Genomic DNA, 17838 nt, shown 5'->3' on the forward strand with positions numbered 1-17838 from the left:
CATTTCCTGAGATGCTAACAACATAAGGTTTAGCGGTAAACTGACTCATACCTGTGCATTCTCCCCTTTGTTGTTGCCTGAGTGAGACATGCTTGATTGATCATACAGGTATTAGCATGAAAGGATTGTCAGGTCAAGAAGTGAATTGTTTGAGAACTGAGGTTTGTCTGTACTTGGCATTTTTTTGTTTGTTGTTGTTATTTCAAAACTATTTTGACTATTCTTTTTAAAAACTATTTTCTGACATTTGCTGGACGGTAGAAATAAGGTTGATTTGGGGATAGTATTAAATTTGCAACCCAGAAGAGGGCCTTCATCAGAACCCGACCATGTGGCACCCTGAGCTCAGACTTCCAGCCTCCAGAAATACATTTTTATTGTCGATAAGACCCAGTTTGTGGTATTTCATGATAGCAGCCAGACTAAGATGGTCATTTATTGGTCCTAAAAGTTTAGGATTTCTTATCTCCACTATCATATTATCTTTGGATAAAGACAGTTTTACTTTTTTTTTTCTTTCGTATCTTTATGACTTTTTTTTTTTTTTTTCTTGCCTTACAGTCCTGGCTAGGACATAGAGTAAAATGTTGATTAGAGGTGGTGACAGCTGATATCCTTGCTCTGTTCCTGACCTTAGGGAGGAAAGTGTTCAATGTTTTACCATTAAGGACGATGTTAGCTCCAGTTTTGGTGTTTTTGTTTTTCCTCCTATATTCCCTGTGTCAAATTGATGAAGTTCTATTCCTAGGTTGCTAAACATTTTTGATTGTGAATAGGTATTGAATTTTAGCAAATGCTTTTTTTAATTGTTTATTCAGATGATCAAATTATTTTTTATTTTATTATGTTAAAGTGGTTGATTTTAAATGTTAAACGGATTTGCATTTCTGGGACAAACTCCACTTGGTTTTTATTTATTATCCTTTTTATTTATGCTGTATTTGATTTGCTAACATTTTGTTTACGGTTGTTGCATTTACGATCATGAAAGATACTGGTCTGTGGTATTTTCTCTTGTCATATTCTTGCCAGGTTTTGGTAGTAGGATTATGCTGACTTTATAAAATAAGTTGGGAATTGTTCCCCTATTTTCTTATAGAATTTATATAAGGTAGGTAATATTTCTTATTTAAATGTTAGCTATATTTCCATTTTTAATTTTTCAACCTATATGTCCTTAAAGTGTGTCTCTTATAAATATTTTATAATTGAGTCTTTTGTTTGTTTGTGTAATTCAGCCTGTCAAACTTTTTCTTTTTATTAAATATTTAGTCCACTTACATTTAACATAATTATAGGTATGGTTCCAAATCATTTAATGCTATAATCTTATTTGTCTTTTATTTGTCCTACCTGGTGTTTGTTCCTGTTTTTCTCACTTCTTTTGGATATATTATTGTTTCATTTTATCTTCTCCATTTGATTTTGTTTTGTTTTGTTGATCCTCACCCGAGGATATTTTTCCTTTGATTTTTAGAGAGAGTGGAAGAGAGGGGGAGGGACAGAGAGAGGGAAACATCGATGTGAGAGGTACACATGAATTGGCTGCCTCTCAAATGCGCCCCAGTCGGGGCGGGGATTGAGCCTGCAACCAAAGTGCTTGCCCTTGACCAGGAATTGAACCCGTGACCCTTCAGTCCTCTATCCACTGAGCCAAACTGTCTAGGGCTCCATTTAATTTTCCTAAAAAACTGTTGTAAAATACATATAACAAACCCTGGCCAATGTGGCTTAGTTGGATGAGTGTCATCCTATACACTCAGAGGTTACCAGTTTGATTCCCAGGGGGGGCACATGCTCAGGTTGTGGGCTCAATTTCCAGTAAGGAGTGTGCAGGAGCCAGCCAATTGATGTTTCTCTCTCTCATGGATGTTTCTCTCTCTCCCCCTCTCCCTTTCTCTCTCTCTAAAGTCAATAAAAGCATTAAAAAATACACATAAAATGTGCCATTGTAGCCATTTTAAGTGTACAGTTCACTAGCTTTAAGTAACTCCCACTTCAGTGCAGTCGGTCTCCAGAATACTTTTCATCTAGCACAACTGAAACTCTATCTCCATTAAACAAAAACTTCCCATTCCTCCCCCCATCCCAGGCCTTGGCAACCACCATTTTCTTTTCTGTTTCTATGAATCTGACTACTTTAGTTATAGGTATACCTTGCTTTATTTCACTATGCTTTATTGTGCTTTGCAGATATTGCATTTTTTTTACAAATTAAAAGTAAGACCCTCCACAAGCAAAAAGATTGACTCATTGAAATCTCAGATAATGGTTAGCATTTTTTTTAATAATAAAGTATTTTTAAATTAAGATATATACATTGTTTGTTTGTTTTTAGATGTAATGCTATTGCACACTTAATAGACTACAGGATAGTGTAAACATAACTTTTATATGAACTGGGAAACCAAAAAAATTCATTGCTATATTCACTTTATCATGGTGGTCTGAAAATAAACCCATAATATCTCTGAGGTATGCCTGTAATTCATATAAATGCAGCCATAGAGTATTTGTATTTTGTGACTCACTTATTTCTTTTATTTTGTGTATGTGACTGACTTATTTCACTTAGCTTCATGTCTTTAAAGTTCATCTATGTTGTAGTATACGTCAGAACTTTCTTCTTTTTTAAAAAAAAAATATTTTATTGATTTTTTTTACAGAGAGGAAGGGAGGGGGATAGAGAGCTAGAAACATCGATCAGCTACCTCCTGCACACTCCCTACTGGGTATGTGCCCTTGACTGGAATCAAACCTGGGACCCTTGAGTCCGCAGGCCGATGCTCTACCCACTGAGCCAAACCAGTTAGGGCGGAACTTTCTTCCTTTAAAGGCTGAATAATATTCCACTGTATGAGTATATTATGTTTTGTTTTTTCATTCACCTATTGATGGACATTTGAGCTGCTTCCACATTTTGGCTACTTTGAATAATGTTGCTATGGACATGAGAGTATAACCATCTCTTTGAAACCTTGCTTTCAATTTCTTTTCTATTGGAATTTTAGATAAACCATTTTTATATTTTTAATGCTTACTTTGGAGATTATGATATACACCCTTACTTATTGCAGCATAACTTGAATTAGTATTTTACAATTTTCCCAACAATATAAGAACCTCATAACAGTATAATTCTCTTTATTGCTTCTACCTTCTATGATATTTCTGTCATATTGTTTACTTTTACATGTTACAAATCTCAAAATACATTGTTATTGCTTTAAATAGTAATTATTTTACAGTTAAAGTAGTTTTCATATTTATCCACATATATACTGTTGCCTGTGATCTTCATTTTGTCCTATAGTTCTGTGTTTCTACCTAGAATTGTTTTTCTTTGACTTGAAAATCTGGTAGTGCAGGCTTGCCGGCATTAAATTCTCCAAGGTTTCCACCCCCCTGGATCTCATGGTACGCGGCACCATGTAAGATTTATGTTGTTGATTACTTGACCAGTGTCTGCCCTATTTATTAGGCTGTAAGCTCCATGAAGGTCTCTGGTTTTATTCACTGCTGCATATCCAGAACCTAACAGAGGGTCAGGTACATGGTAGGTAGGTGCACAATACATATTTATTGGAGAGCAGTGGGTGGGGACAGACAATACTATGAGCTTGGAGAGCTCATGGATATTCAAACTCGTCTCTGGTCCAGCAGAAAGTGCATATTTAGAAAATAAGATGTGATTCCAGGTCCCACCCTGTGTTAGGACGGGGGTCCTGGGCTGGGCTGCCCATAGAGGCAGCAGAACCCTAGCTGTGAGTGCTGGCAGAAGACAGGCCTCATCCCGATCCTTCTCTGTGCTGTGCCTGCATCGTGATACTCATTCTTGATAAGGAACTGGCATATAAATCAGGTAGAATTTTCAGCTTCTCTTCCTGCAACTGTTCATAGCCCAGACTCTTTCCCACCTGTGAGTCAGTGGCACTGGCTACTACTCAGAAGTATGCAGTGAACAGTCATAGTTGGAATGCTTTTGGTTTCAAGTATAAGAGACTCCAAGTCAAATTAGAATCAATGATAAAGGGAATTTATTGACTTAAGTAACTTTATTGGGTAGATTATTGGGTAGATGGATTCAGGTAAGCCTTGATCAGCACCCCAACTCTGTTTCTCTTCAGTTCATCTGCCTTTCCCTTTTCCATGCATTGGTGTCATCATTAGGCTGGCTCTCTTCCTGGTCACAAAGTAGCTGCCAGCAGCAAATAGTTCCTTACTGACATCCAGGGAGACAGTGAAGGGTTTATGCAACTATTGCAATGAGGTGAATACTGGGTACTGATAGATGTAGGCCAGGGTAAGAGGGCTATCCCTGGAGCAACCAATACCAGGTGCGTGAGATTACTTCAACTGGTTTAGGGTCCACACCCCATGTGGGAGATGAGGGTCCATCCCACTCAGATTGTCTTGCTGTACAATGGGGGGTGAGATAGACTGGATGTTAGGAAGATGCATCTCTCAGGATAGGCTGGGTTTTGCTGTGATAACAAACAAGCACCATTTTTTTTTTTTTTATAACAGCAAAGGTGTATTTCTTGCTAATACTACATGTCCACTGTGGGTCATCTAGGGGCATTATTCCATGTTTTCTCACTCCAGGACCTAGGCTGATGGAGCTACAACTATCTCAAGCATTGTCTTTTGCTGTTATTGAGGGAAAGAGAAAACAAAAAATAGCCTACTAGCTCTTAAAATTTGGATCCAGGAGTGATACACTTCGGCTCATACTTTATTGACCATAATAAGAGTAAGTGACATGGCCACTCCTGACTCCAAGATGTAAAGAAGTACAATCCTAAGAAGTGTCTTGCAAGCAAACCCAAAAACCTTTGGTGGCTGGCATTAATGTCAACTGCCATAGGAGGCCATCAGAATACCCACTACAGAGGACTTATGGAGACCACCCCAGTTTCTGTCCACTTTTTGTTGGGAAAAGAGCAACTTCCTGTTTTGTTTGCTGCCTACAAAGAGGCCTCCCTGCTAAGCAGAAATCAGAAACTCAATAATCTTCTCCTGTGTCACAATCAAATGTCTCCCAGATGTTTTTTCATGACGTGAAATTAATGGTTCTAAGAGGGAGTTCTATTAAGTTATCTCCTCAACTCAAAGCAATTCCTTTTTTGTGGTCCTGATCCACGGCGGTGGGTTCCTGGTGAACTAGGAGGGGGCACCTGACTCAAGTTGGGTCAATGAGAGCCTCTTTTCTGGGATTTGGAAATTGGAACAATTAGGGATTTTTAGTCTCTCTCTGGATAGTTGGAATTGTCATGTACTTGGGAGTGGCTGGCAGACATACGTCCATTTTATTATCATGAATCAGAGAAAACAAGTTTGCAGAGATGGTCCTACTGGTAACCCTTGCTCTGCTTCCAATTCATACAGAAGTCCAGCTGGGTTCTTGCCCTTGGCCTGAGAGAACCACCCTCCTGCCCCACCCCAAGCTTTTAAGTTCTCCTTTTATTTTCCTTAAACTGGCCTGATGGGTAACTGGTACTTGCAGCCAGCAAACGTCTAATGATACATGCTCTTTGCCTCTGGACCAGGGGTCCTCAAACTTTTTAAACAGGGGGCCAGTTCACTGTCCCTCAGAGAAGGAGGGGAGTCAGAGAGTGCGGCGCACATTCCACACCCGTGCACTGCGGGCCCGGGACGAGTCAGCTGCTAAGCAGGACAGGCAGCGGTGGCAAAAACACCCGGCGGGCCGGATAAATGTCCTCGGTGGGCCACATGTGGCCCGCGGGCCGTAGTTTGAGGACCCCTGCTCTGGACCCTGACATAAAAAAGTCACAGGTGTAGCTCACTCCAATAAAATGGAGCTCAGGTTGTAACTCTATTGCATCAACTATACTTCTGACAGTTTCTTTCCCACTTGAGAAAGCTTATCAGAATGTAAGTGCAGGTGACATTATAGGAACCACCTGGAATCTTCTTAAATTATTTAAAAAATAATAATTTGCCTTCTTCGATAAAGGAGATTTGTGACAAACCTCCCAACACTGGTTTTACGTGCATCCTGTTTCCTCTGCCTGGAGTCTCCTCCCCCTCATCTCTTTAGGACCAGCCTAGCTTCACTTCCTCTGAGAAGCCTTTCCACACTCTCTTATATAGTATTAACCTTTTGCACTCGGATATCGAGTGTGACTCGACACAGTTAGCATTAGAATAAAGGAATCGAGAAAAAAGCAAGCGAGTGCAAAGGGTTAATTATGTCCTTCTCTCTACTTCCCAAAGCAGGTGGCTTATCCATGGAGCGTTCCATACTTTCTTCCAGAAGTACTTCTTTACATGTCTGTCTCCTCCAAAATACTGAGTTCTCAGTGGTCGGGAGAGTGACTCCTTTACCTCTGCATCCCACAGGGCCTGGGTTAGAATACATGCTCAGAAAAGTTGGTTGAGTAAATGGAGTCCTTTGGAACAACACATTCCATATATACTTTCATTCAACAAATATTTATTGAGTGCTTGGGCATGTCAGGCCATGTTGCAGATGCTGGAATATAAAGTTCGTGCCCTTGGGACATTACAGATGATATTCAGGTCATGTCAGGCCATGCTCCAGATGCTAGAACACAAAGTTTCTGCCCTTGGGACATTACAGATGATAGTCAGGTCATAAGGGCCATGAGGAAAAATAAAGCAGGATGAGGAAAGAGAGAGTGATGGGGGTTGGGGCTTGATATTTCAGTATAGTGGTGTGGGAGGTCTTTCTGGGGAATTTATATATATTATTTATTTCAGAGAGAAAGGAAGGGAGAGGGAGAGAAATAGAAACATCTAAGAAAGAGAAAAATGTATCGGCTGCCTCCTGCAGGCCCCCTACTGGGGATTGAGCCCAAACCCCGGACATGTGCTCTGACCAGGAATCAAACCCCTGAGCTCTTGGTGCATGGGTCAGTGTTCAACCAACTGAGCCACACCAGCCTGGCTGGGGAGATGGCTTTTGAGCAGATATTTGGAGTAAGGATGCACGCCTTTTTGATATCTTGGGGGGAAGAAATACCAAGGGCAAAGGTCTTGGGGTGAAAGTGGCCTGCATGTTCTAGGAGCAGGAAGGAGGCTAGTGTGGCTGGAGTGGAGTGAGGGGGTGGATTGGATGGAGACGCAGAGTGCTGGGGAGCAGAGGGGTGCAGTCACATAGAATCTTGAAGGTCCTTGAAAAAAAGACCTTGGTTTTTGCTCTGAGTGAGGCGGGAAGCCATTGAAGGCTTTAGAGGAGAAATATGTTTTGACTTAGGTTTCAACAGAATCCCTCTGGCTGCTTGAGAACAAGCTCCACGAGAGCAGAGTGAATTCAGGGAGAGCAGGTAGCAGGTTATTGCAATATTCCAGGAAAGAGAAGAGGAGGCCACTGTAGGGAGAGCTGACAAGCTTTGCTGCTAGATTGCGTGTGGGATGTGATACAAGAGACCAGTCGAGGATGATTCCAATGGTTTGTCCTGAGCCACCAGAAGGATGGAATTGACATTAATTGGGGATGGGGAAGACTGTGAAAAGGAGCAAGATGAGGAGCAATTTTCAGTTTGGCATTGTACCTGGCAAGTTTGACATATTGCTCAGCACTTGTGTGTGTGTTAGGGTGGGGGTGGGGGGTGGGGGGGGGGAAAAGAGGGGCAAAAGTAGGTTTATAGTTCATATAGAAAAATATATAATACAAAAATTAATTTTCGCATACTCACTACATTTGCCCACCCTTGTATATGTTGACTGGTTTTCAGGCTCTGAAAATTGTAAGTAAACTAAAGTTAAAGCCAGCCTTATTTATTCAACAACAGGCACCGTGTGGAAAACGTCACAGGTGCTGTGATTTAACCCTTTCAACCATTCCTATTGGCTTCGTTCCTAATATTTTCATAGCTCTTTTACGGGTGAGAGATTAAGTAGCATGTCCAAAGTCACTCTACCAACTATTAATCTGCTAGTATAATGCAGATCTGGGATTCCAACCCAGTTAGTCAGACTGCAGAGCTCTTGCTGTTTATTAATCACTAGGTTCTAAAGGTGGGGACCACTTCCTGAGCCCATTTGCTATAGACCTGGGCTCCATCACAAACACGGTACCTGGAGCGTGCGAGGAAAACTCAGGAAAAGACCCACCCCCATCCCAGGTGTTACAGGTTACACAATAGAACCTGTGAAGAAGGGACAGCGTTATTCTATGAGGGGGCTAATTGATGCTTTCAAGTTTCAAGTACCTGGAAATTTAACGTTAGGAAAGCAGTTATCAAAAGTTGTTGCTCTGTTTAGGAAACAGAAGAGTTCCTAAACTGCAGTGACGTGCCCGTTGGTGGGATCAAAGAAAGACGGACTCCCAAGGTGACGCGTGTTGGGAAACACTGGACGGGGAGAGGGGAGAGGGTGGGGATGGCCTCTGGCCCCTGCCCTGCCCACATCCTTTTCAAAGTGTAGCTTGGTGTGGCCTTCCTTAGCCGGTCCTCCAGAAAGACCAGGATATGGAATACAAAAGCCGGTAACCTCTGGGGCCGCAGCATCCGCCCCAGTCCCCTTCTTCACCAACCCCCTCAAGTTCCACGCGGGGCAGAGCCGGACCGCAGCCCGCGCATGCGCCCGGGGCAAGGTCCGCTCTCGGGTACGTCAGGGGGCTCGCGCTCGCAAGGGAGCCCCGCCCACCGGCGCCAGAGGCGACTTGGGCGGGGGGCCTCGGGCCACGCCCCCAGCCGAGCCGAGCGGGACCGAGCGGAGCCGAGCGTTTCCGAGTACGGCCGAGCCGAGCCGAGCGGCCGGGAGTCGGTTGGTGCAGCTGCGTCCCCGCCGCTCAGCAGTCTGCGGCTCCGCCGTCGCCGCCGCCTCAGCGGGGCCTGCACCGGCCGACCGGCCGGCCGCCAGGAGAGAGGCCCGGAGCGCGGTGAGAGCCGCCCGGCCGCGGGCGCCGCCGCCGCCGCCGCCGCCGCTGCCAGGTGAGCGCCTGCCGCGGCCCGCCGGCCCGCCGGCCCGTGTGTCCCCGCGACTGTCAGTTCCCGTGTCTGTGTGTCTCTCTGCCTGTCAGCCCCCTGTGTCTGCGCGAGCTCCTTCCCGCCACGTCTGACCCCCGGCCCTGCCCGCAGTGTCCGCGTACCCCTCCCGCCCGCTGCCCCACTCTTACTGTCAGCCGCCAGCACCTCCATGCTGGGAGGCTCCGCCCCTTCCCCCCGAATCCCCGCCCTTCGCCCATCTGTCATCACCCCCTCCCCCAGCTTCAGGCTCGGGCGTCCTGGGGGCGTGGGGTGCCACCGCTCCTAGGGGTCAGTGTAGCTCAGGTCGGCCAGACCGCGGCGAAAGGAGCAACGAGAGGGGTGTGGAGGGGAAGTGGGGGTCCGCAGATGCCCGCCCGCCCGCTCGCGTGAGGGTGCGTGTCCGAGGGTGCGCCGGGGGGCGACACGTGCGCCCGAGAGCAGGGAGGGGAGTGGGGGGACGGCCTGACTGACGGGAGGTGGAGATGCTGGGAGGTCAGAGCCACTTGCTCCAACTCCGGCCGGCCCGTGTGTCCTGCGGGGAAGGCCCGGCCACTGCCTCTGGTCTAAAGAGCGCCAGTTCGGCTAGGGAGGCAGGTGAATCCGGACTCGACCCATTGGGGTACAGCAGGATCTTGAATCCTGGAACCCTTTTTTGGCCTCGCGAAAACAGAAAACCCGGGCGCCGGGTCCCCGGATGCCGCGGGTGGCGTGTGAGCGGTGTTGGGGGCTAGTTAAACCTTCCCGGTTTGGGATTTTCATTCAGAGAAGCCTGTTGAAAGTGATTGAATAGTGGGTGGGATGTGGCGCTCAGGTGCAAAGTGTTTGAGAGCCTGAGTCATTTTGAGTTGAGTGGTTTGCATTTCTGAGGAGTGATGGTCCTGAGCTTGTGCCCTGGGAGAAACTGTTAAATGATGGGGGCGCGGGTGGGGCGGGGGGCGTTGAGGGTGGGTAAAGGAGTAGGGAGGGCATATGTTCTTTTTCTGTTTTAAACTATGTAGACACATAGTAATTTACTCATGAGACCTCCACATATCCTTGCTTTAAAAAAGGATTCCTGTAGTTTCCACTTATACACATTCTTGTATATTGTTATCTTGATGCTCTTTATTTGTAGTAACGTAGTAGTGCAATATTTCAAAACTGAGAGAAAATGCGTCCTAAAACAATTTGGTATTTTGCTGGATAATTCTCAATCACGGGGAAAGAACCCAAAGTACACTTCATTAGCTGGAACAACTTATTCTGGCTTAATTTGTTTCTAAGAGACATACAGTGGAAAAATCCAGAAGCAGCAAAATAGTATCAAAGAGCCTTAGGAAATTAATGAAAAGGGCTTTCTATTGCTGCCCTGGAAAGATGGTAATCAAAGTTGCTTTAGAGGACGGAGCTACTATCTATACTAATAAAAGCCTAGGTGGTCCCTGCGTCATCACAAGATGGCCGGCAGGGGAGGGCAGCTTGGGGGCAATCAGGCCTGCAGGGGAGGGCAGTTGGGGGCAATCGGTCGGACAGGGGAGCGGTTAGGGGGCGATCAGGCTGGCAGGCATGCCAGCAGTTAGGAGCCAGCAGTTTCGGAGGGTGCAGTCCGGCTGAGGGACACCTACCCACCCACCCCCACCCCACCCCCGCCCTGCACGAATTTTGTGCACTGGGCCTCTAGTGTAATGATAAACATATTAACCAAGTTGGTTTTGTGACCTTGATACATTGAGCAGCACTTGATTTGTGCAGTGCTTCATAACAGGCAAACATTGCATAGAAAGTCGAGTAATTTTTGGAGAAAATGTTTCCCATGCTTTATTTTTTTGTTGTTTTTTCCCCGTAATTAAAATTTCAGACTAAGGTAGTCTCACAGTGGGAGTGCTCCCCCCCTTAAGATAACGTTTAAATTTTCAAAAGTAATTCGTGTTTAAGGCAGAAAACTAGAAAAATCAAAACCTAAGAAAAAAATCACAATCCCACAAACCATAGTAAATCACACTATCTTTTTAGTTTTTTGTTCCTATGTATGAGTATTTTTTTTACAAAAATGCTACCATACTGTAAGGTTGTTTTATTGTGTGTTTTTTTAAACTTATGAACAGATTGAGAGACATCTGCTTGTTTTGTTTTTATGAGTAAGAACTTGTGTTCCCTTTGTGATCTTTTTAAAAAGTTAGGACCTCTGTTAGAGCACTCCAGTAGCTTCTCATTTTAAAGTAAAATCTGAAGTTCTTGCCTGCTAGGCTACCTCCCTGTCCTCACTTTCAGCCATGCTAGACTGTTCTCTTTGCTATGCCTTAAAAACTTCAAGCATAGCTTCAGTGACTTTGCACTTGCTGTTCCTCTATCTAGAACTCTGTTCCCTGAATATCATGGTACTGGCCTCAAGTCTCTGCTCAGGTATAACCATCAGGCTTTCACTGATCATTGTGTGTAATATACACTCCATTCTCCAGCCCTCCTTCAACCCACTTTACTTATCTTCATAGCACTTACACCAGTTGGCAAATACATATGTATTTATTTGTTGTTTCATTGTCTCCCCCATTAACTCCTAAATGTGAGACCTTTTCACTGATGTAACCTCAGGACACAGAATAGCACCTGACACGTTATGGGTGCGTAATCAATATTTGTTGAATGAATGAATGCTCATTATCCATCAATTCATGTGACCTTCCTGGTAGCCTCCTAGGCTTTTGCATAGCTGCATCATGAAATGGAATAACAATCCCTTACAAGTTAGGCTAGTCCTCTCCTTTATATGTCTGAACAGAAGAATTTTACAGAGTCTTATGATTGTAAAAGAGAATTTCAGTCTTGATTTAATTTCACAATTGAGGGAAGGAACAGTTTTGGCAACTGTTACTGACTTTCCTTCTTATACATCACCCCTTGTGAAACATTGGGAATCTTTTAAACATATAAAGTATCCCAGTTATGTTTACAACTATGATTTCAATTTGGTAGTTCTTAGTGATAGTATAAGCCTCAAGAGCAGAGTGAGTTTTTTGGGTTAACAAATACCCAGAGATATAATTACAGCTTTAATGTGTTTTCATTTGAGGAGTAGCTATTATATTTACATATTTTTCCTGGCAATTCTATCCTTTTCAGCTCCTTGCTTATCGGTTTTTGGGTGGCCTGGAAGGCACACTTAAGTTTTTTGTTTTTTAACATTTTAAAATAAGTTCTTGATCTCTTGAGCATTTTACACCTCTCGTATGACTCTTGGACTATTTGCAAGGACCAGTTTCATCTTTCAGGATGAAAGGACATTGATAATAAAACATATAATTGCATTTTTATTATAAGGATGAGAAAAAGTGTATCTTAAGGTAGAATGTTTACAGAGAGGACATAGTGTGAGAGTAAGCTTTTTAAAGTCTTGAATTTCAAGTAGTGAGTTTTTGAAAAATAATTTCACTTTTGTTCTTAAGGAAAAGGATCCTTCTGAATACAATCCAAACAGAGAACTTAAAAAATTTTTTCTTATGCCTCCAATATACAGAAACTTTCGGGAAAAATCCAAAGTGAAAATTTTTTATTTTAAAAGCCTAAAGGTAATTTGTTAAGAATTTATTTTTAATTTTTCTCTGTGTTTTTAGCATTACTACGATCAGTGTTAGATTACCAACCTGTTTTATTATTTCTTCTCTTTTCTCATTAGATTATCTCCCTTCTTTCATCATATTCTCTCCCTAAATGATCTCATCTGTTCCCAGGATTTAATACCCTCTGGATGCAGATGACTCCCTCAGTTACACCTCCCGCCTGGACCTTTTTCTGGTTCCAGACTTGCATTTTCAACTGCTGCCTTCCTGTTATCTCTACTTGCTTGCCTAACAGTGATCTCAAAGTTCACACATATACAAAATTGATCTCTCAGTCTTCCTCTTAAACTTCCAAATTAGTATTCCTCATTCCTGGCCCCTTCATCCCCTCTTCTCCAGCCTTCCCTGGCTCATTGTCATGACTCTTCACTCAGTGTTCAGGCCAGAAAAGTCATCTTTGATTCTTCCTGATTCCTCAGTCCACATTCAATCCATCAGTGTGGTCTCGTGGCCTAGTCTCCAGGATAGCGCAAATCCTCCATTCCCTCCACCCTCCTTATCTACCCACCATCTTCTCTCAGCTGGGTGACTGCCTCTACCTGTTACCTGGTCTCTCCTAACTTCCACTTTTACCTTCTTTTAACCCATTCTCCCCTCTACAGCCAGGGTGATCCTACTAAAAATCTAAACCACATCACATTAGCTTCTTGCTTAGTGGCTTCCCACTGCACTTAGCCCACATCCTCACTTCTTACTCAGAAGTGTCAGGCCTTGTCTCCCTCTCTGCCTCCTCTCCAGCTCACCATGCTTGTCTCAGGTTGGAGCACTGTCAGTTCCTCAAATTTGCCAAGTCCCTCTACAGACCCTTCCCTCTGCCCCGCACTCCCTCTTCTGCCCCCCTCTTCTCATAGAGCCTTCTCAAACAGCTGAGGGGCCTGTCCTGATCACTGTTTCTATAGTAGCTCCCCACTGTCCCTTCTCTCGGTACATGTGCATTTCCTGCTTAGCCAAAATTCCAAGTATCCTATATAATAAAAGCCCAGCAACCATAACGGCAGAACGACGAGAATGACCGCTTGACCCCTCACTATGAGGTGCCGATGGTGAACAGGGACCAGGGGTAGGTGGCGGGGATGTGGGCAGCGCCAGACCACAAGGCCTTCACCCCACTGGTGGCCCCATGCACAGAGGGCCACCAGTGGCAGGGGTGGGGCCAGTGAGTGGCCCACCTCTCGGTCCCTCCCCTGGCCATTAGGCTCCCATTGCTGAATGGGGAACTGGGGTGGGTGGCGGCCGGGGGCGGGGCTGGCTGCCAGCAACCGGGGAAGATGGCCCTGATCACAGGCTAGGCCTGGGGACCATACCCGCACATGATGTTGTGCGCTGGGCCTCTAGTTTCATTTATATATTTGTTTTCTTCTATATTGTCTAGTCCCCCAATAGACCACAAGATCTATGAGGCAGGGGAAGCCTTGGACTGTTGATGGTATAGTCCTGGCACCCCATGCTCTGCTTAGAATCCAGTAGATGCAAGATATGTTTTGAAAAATATTGATATTTTAACAGCTAACTTTTTTTGAGACTTACTTTGTGCCAGGTTCATTACTTAACATATCCAAGGTGTGTTCATGCATATCTCTAAATATCTGGGAGAAACCTTAACTAAGGTAATGATGGCTATTACATTAGCATTTCTAGTTTTAGTTGAGAAAATTGAATTTAGAGAAGTTAATTTAAAAAATATATTATTGATTTTAGAGAGGAAGGGAGAGAGAGATAGAAGCATCAATGATGAGAATCATTGATCAGCTGCCTCCTGCACGCCCCCTACTGGGGATCAAGCCCGCAACCCCGGGCATGTGCCCTGACTGGCAATCGAACCTCCACCTCCTGGTTCATAGGTTGATGCTCAACCGCTGAGCCACGCTGGCCAGGCGAGAAGTTAAATAATTTTTAAAGTTACACAGCTAACAAAGTGCTGGAGCTAAGATTTGAATCTACATGATCTGGCCATAGAAATGTCTCTCTCACTCATTATGCCTTCTAATATGCATGGAGTAGGAATGAATGAATAGGAAATATACCATAATATTGATATTTGATGATTCCTCGTCATTTTGTTTCTAAGCATATATTTGAGTATAAAAAATAAGAATGCTTGGGTTGGGATTTTGCATTTCCTGGGAAGTTTCTGATAATAACCTCTCTGCCAAAGCACATAGATTAGTTTATATTCAGGATCTGTGTTTTAATTTTACCTTTGCCACTTTCCAGCTGAAAACCCTTGGGCAAATTACTTAACATATCTAAGTGTCTTTCAACTATAAATGGAGAAAAAGAATAATTCTTATCTCACAGGGTCATTGTGAGGAGCATAATTATACACACAAAAAACCCAACTAATGTTAGCTATTAATATTATAAGAAGGGGGAAAAAGCCCCCCAAAAAGTCTTGTGTAGCCCCATCAACAAATTACAGTTTGGGTAAGTGTGACAAAAAGATAATAATAAAATGATCTCACTGACTCTGGTTTTGAATTTATTAAAATTATCAGGGAATTAACGATTTGCCTTGGGATTTATAATTATTCTTTTGCTGCATGGCAACTTTATGTTTGGATTTAAACGTCTTAAATGCTTGTAGTTAAAACAGCTTCCTTCCTTCCTTCCTTCCTTCCTTCCTTCCTTCCTTCCTTCCTTCCTTCCTTCCTTCCTTCCTTTTTAAACTCCTTCCTATCTTAAGCTACATTCTCAGGGTAAAGAGATCTTTAGAGGGGCTGGCTATTTTTGAGATGTTGATTATTTTTATACTTTGCACCAGAAACGTACTTACCATCATTGCTGCTTATTTCAGTAATGATGATCACTGGGAGCATACTTCAAACACCCAAGCAAACAGTTGACCTGGCACAGATGCAGTGGATTTGACAGACCTTATGATGGAATATCTGGGCACAGTTGCATTTTCTGGGCTTATAAGCAAGTGCCAGTCTGGTGGCTTCCATCATCTCTGTGAAACAGAGGGGGTGAGATTTTCTGCTAAGAGTGGGAAGAGTTCAGAGAAAACAAGGAGATTTGACTTATAACTGAGGTCAGGAAGAGGAAGAGTGGCCTTAGGGTAACAACCATTATTTCCAGGTAGTGTGTAGGGCTCTGTTGAGGTAGGAGACCATGAATTGATTGGGACACCATAGCACGCAGCTGCCTGATTTTAGGAGCAAAGAAGGCATATAGTTGGATTTAGCCAGGATAGCGGTTTGCCAGGGGTGAGCAGCAGAAGGACAGTAGAGCAGAGGAACTGAAGCCATTGGCCTGGGAGTGATAAACATGATAAGGTAAAAATGTCTAAGCAGGATGAGGAGGAGAAAAGGACCAGAGGTGTTGATGAAGTAAAGGAATGGGTGCATTGGAGTGATGGAGTAATAGGAGGATGTGGTTAGGGAGGGACACGTGAGTGGAATATTTCAGAGTTGGAGCAGTTAATTACTGGATATGACAGGCTCCTGGGTTTTGCCACTGGCATGAATGACTGAAGTGAATGAACCCAGTGAAGGTGACTGAAGTCAAGGAGGGAAGTGTAGTTGTAGTGGATAAGAACACAGCGTCTGGAAGTTGACTGTGTGGGTCTGAAGCTTCAGACATGGACATGAGCCTTCTCTTATGACCCTTAATAGACTGTCTTTCCAGGTCTATCTTATATCAGAAGCTATGAAGTAAAGGGCCCTTCCTTAGAGGCAAGCACACTGACAAAAGCAAGAAGAGACAGCTAGCTGGTGATGACAGAGGCAGAAATATTTTGAAGTATAGCAGTTTGGGAACATTCGTTGTAGAGGAAACAGTCTCATTAGCCTCAGTGGTCTCCGAATGCAGTAATTAATCTTAATTGTTATCCTGTTCAAAAATAATAGGTCAAATTATGGTTTGGTTAGTTCAGAAGGCTCAGAAGGAAGTAATGCGATTTAAAAGCTTTCCAACGTAAGCTTGCATATTTTATTGCTTCAGTTATCCATAAAATTAATTTATGTGACACAATTCTGTCTCTGAAGACACTAGATTAAAAAAGTACTTACTCCCTTCTCTCTCCAACTGAGCTGAGGATTACGTGTTGCCCACCCTTTGGATTTTTAAAAAAAATATGATGGCCATGTCACAGCTTCTCTCTCATGTGATTTGTGTAGGAAGGACTCAGGGAGACCCAGGAAATATAGAAATGAAGTCATATAGTAGAGAGAATGTGTGGTGGGAAAGAGAGTAGTCAATGTGAAGAAAACATCAGTCTTATTCTAAATTTCTCTGCATAAGAAAACTCTTCCTGGAGTAAAACCATGGGAACACAGTGTGTGTGGAAAAGTCTTTATTCTTCTCATAATATGCACATCAGATGTCAAACTGAATGTAAGCCATATAAGTATCAGAATTATGGAGAGAAACCATATATATGTAGTACATGTGGGGGAGCTTTCAGTTATCTCCGGTGTTTTGAAAAACATGAAAGAAATCAGAGTAGAGCAAAAACCTATCAATGTAAGGAATATGGGAAAATTTTAAGTTCTTCAACTTCACTTCAAATACATGAAAGAACCCACACTGAAGAGAAACTCTATCAAAGTCTATAGGAAAGTCTATAGATATCACCAAACTTTTCCAACACATCACTCAAACAGGAGAGAAACCCTATGAATGTAAACAATGTAGTAAAGAAGTAGTAAAGTTGTTTTCCAATGCATGCCAGAACTTACACTACAGAGAAACCTTATCAATATAAACAATGTGGTAAAGCCTACATGTGTTAGAGTGCCTTACAGACCCACCAGAGAACTCAAACAGGCGAGAAATCCCATGAATGTCAGCAGGGTAAAACTTTCAGTTGTCATCTAGGTTTCCAAACACATGAAAGAACTCACACTGGAGAGGAACCCTATGCACATAAAGAATATGGAAAAGCCCTTACATGTTATCAAAAATTTTGAAGGTATGAAAGAAAATTCACTGGAGAGAAGCCCTATGAATGTAAGGAATGTGGGAAAGCCATCAAGATGTTATCAGATGCTATCAAAGTTTTCAAATACATGAAAGAAATCCCACTGCACAGAAACCCTTTGAGTGTGAAGAATGTGGGATAGCCTACAGATATTATGGCACCTTCCAAAGACACAGAAGGACTTACTGGAGAGAACCCCTGGGAATGTAAGCCATGTGGTGACGCCTATAGAGATCACAGTTCCTTAAACACAAAATAATTCATACTGAAGAAAGAAACCTTATGTAGATAAACAATTTAGTGACACCTTTAGTTGTTTCAGTTATCTTTAAAAAACATGAAATAATTCACACTGGAAAGAAAC

General features: G+C 43.3%; 1 protein-coding gene across 4 annotated transcripts in view; it reads left to right on the forward strand.

The window, feature by feature from the left end:
- The window catches only part of ZHX3 (zinc fingers and homeoboxes 3), a 129931-nt gene that overhangs the window by 9071 nt on the left and 103022 nt on the right, over nt 1–17838 (forward strand). For 2 of the 4 annotated variants that reach the window (XM_079783784.1, XM_079783787.1), the window contains exon 1: nt 8732–8921. The exons of 1 other annotated variant lie outside the window; for it this stretch is intronic. The gene's annotated coding sequence lies outside the window, so the exon portion shown is untranslated. Of the gene's footprint in view, nt 1–8731; nt 8922–9302; nt 9350–17838 lie in introns of those variants that run through there. One more of the 4 variants, XM_079783785.1, reaches the window with a different exon arrangement.

The sequence above is a fragment of the Cnephaeus nilssonii genome (assembly GCF_951640355.1).
Source record: "Cnephaeus nilssonii genome assembly, chromosome: 11".
NCBI lineage: Eukaryota > Metazoa > Chordata > Mammalia > Chiroptera > Vespertilionidae > Cnephaeus > Cnephaeus nilssonii.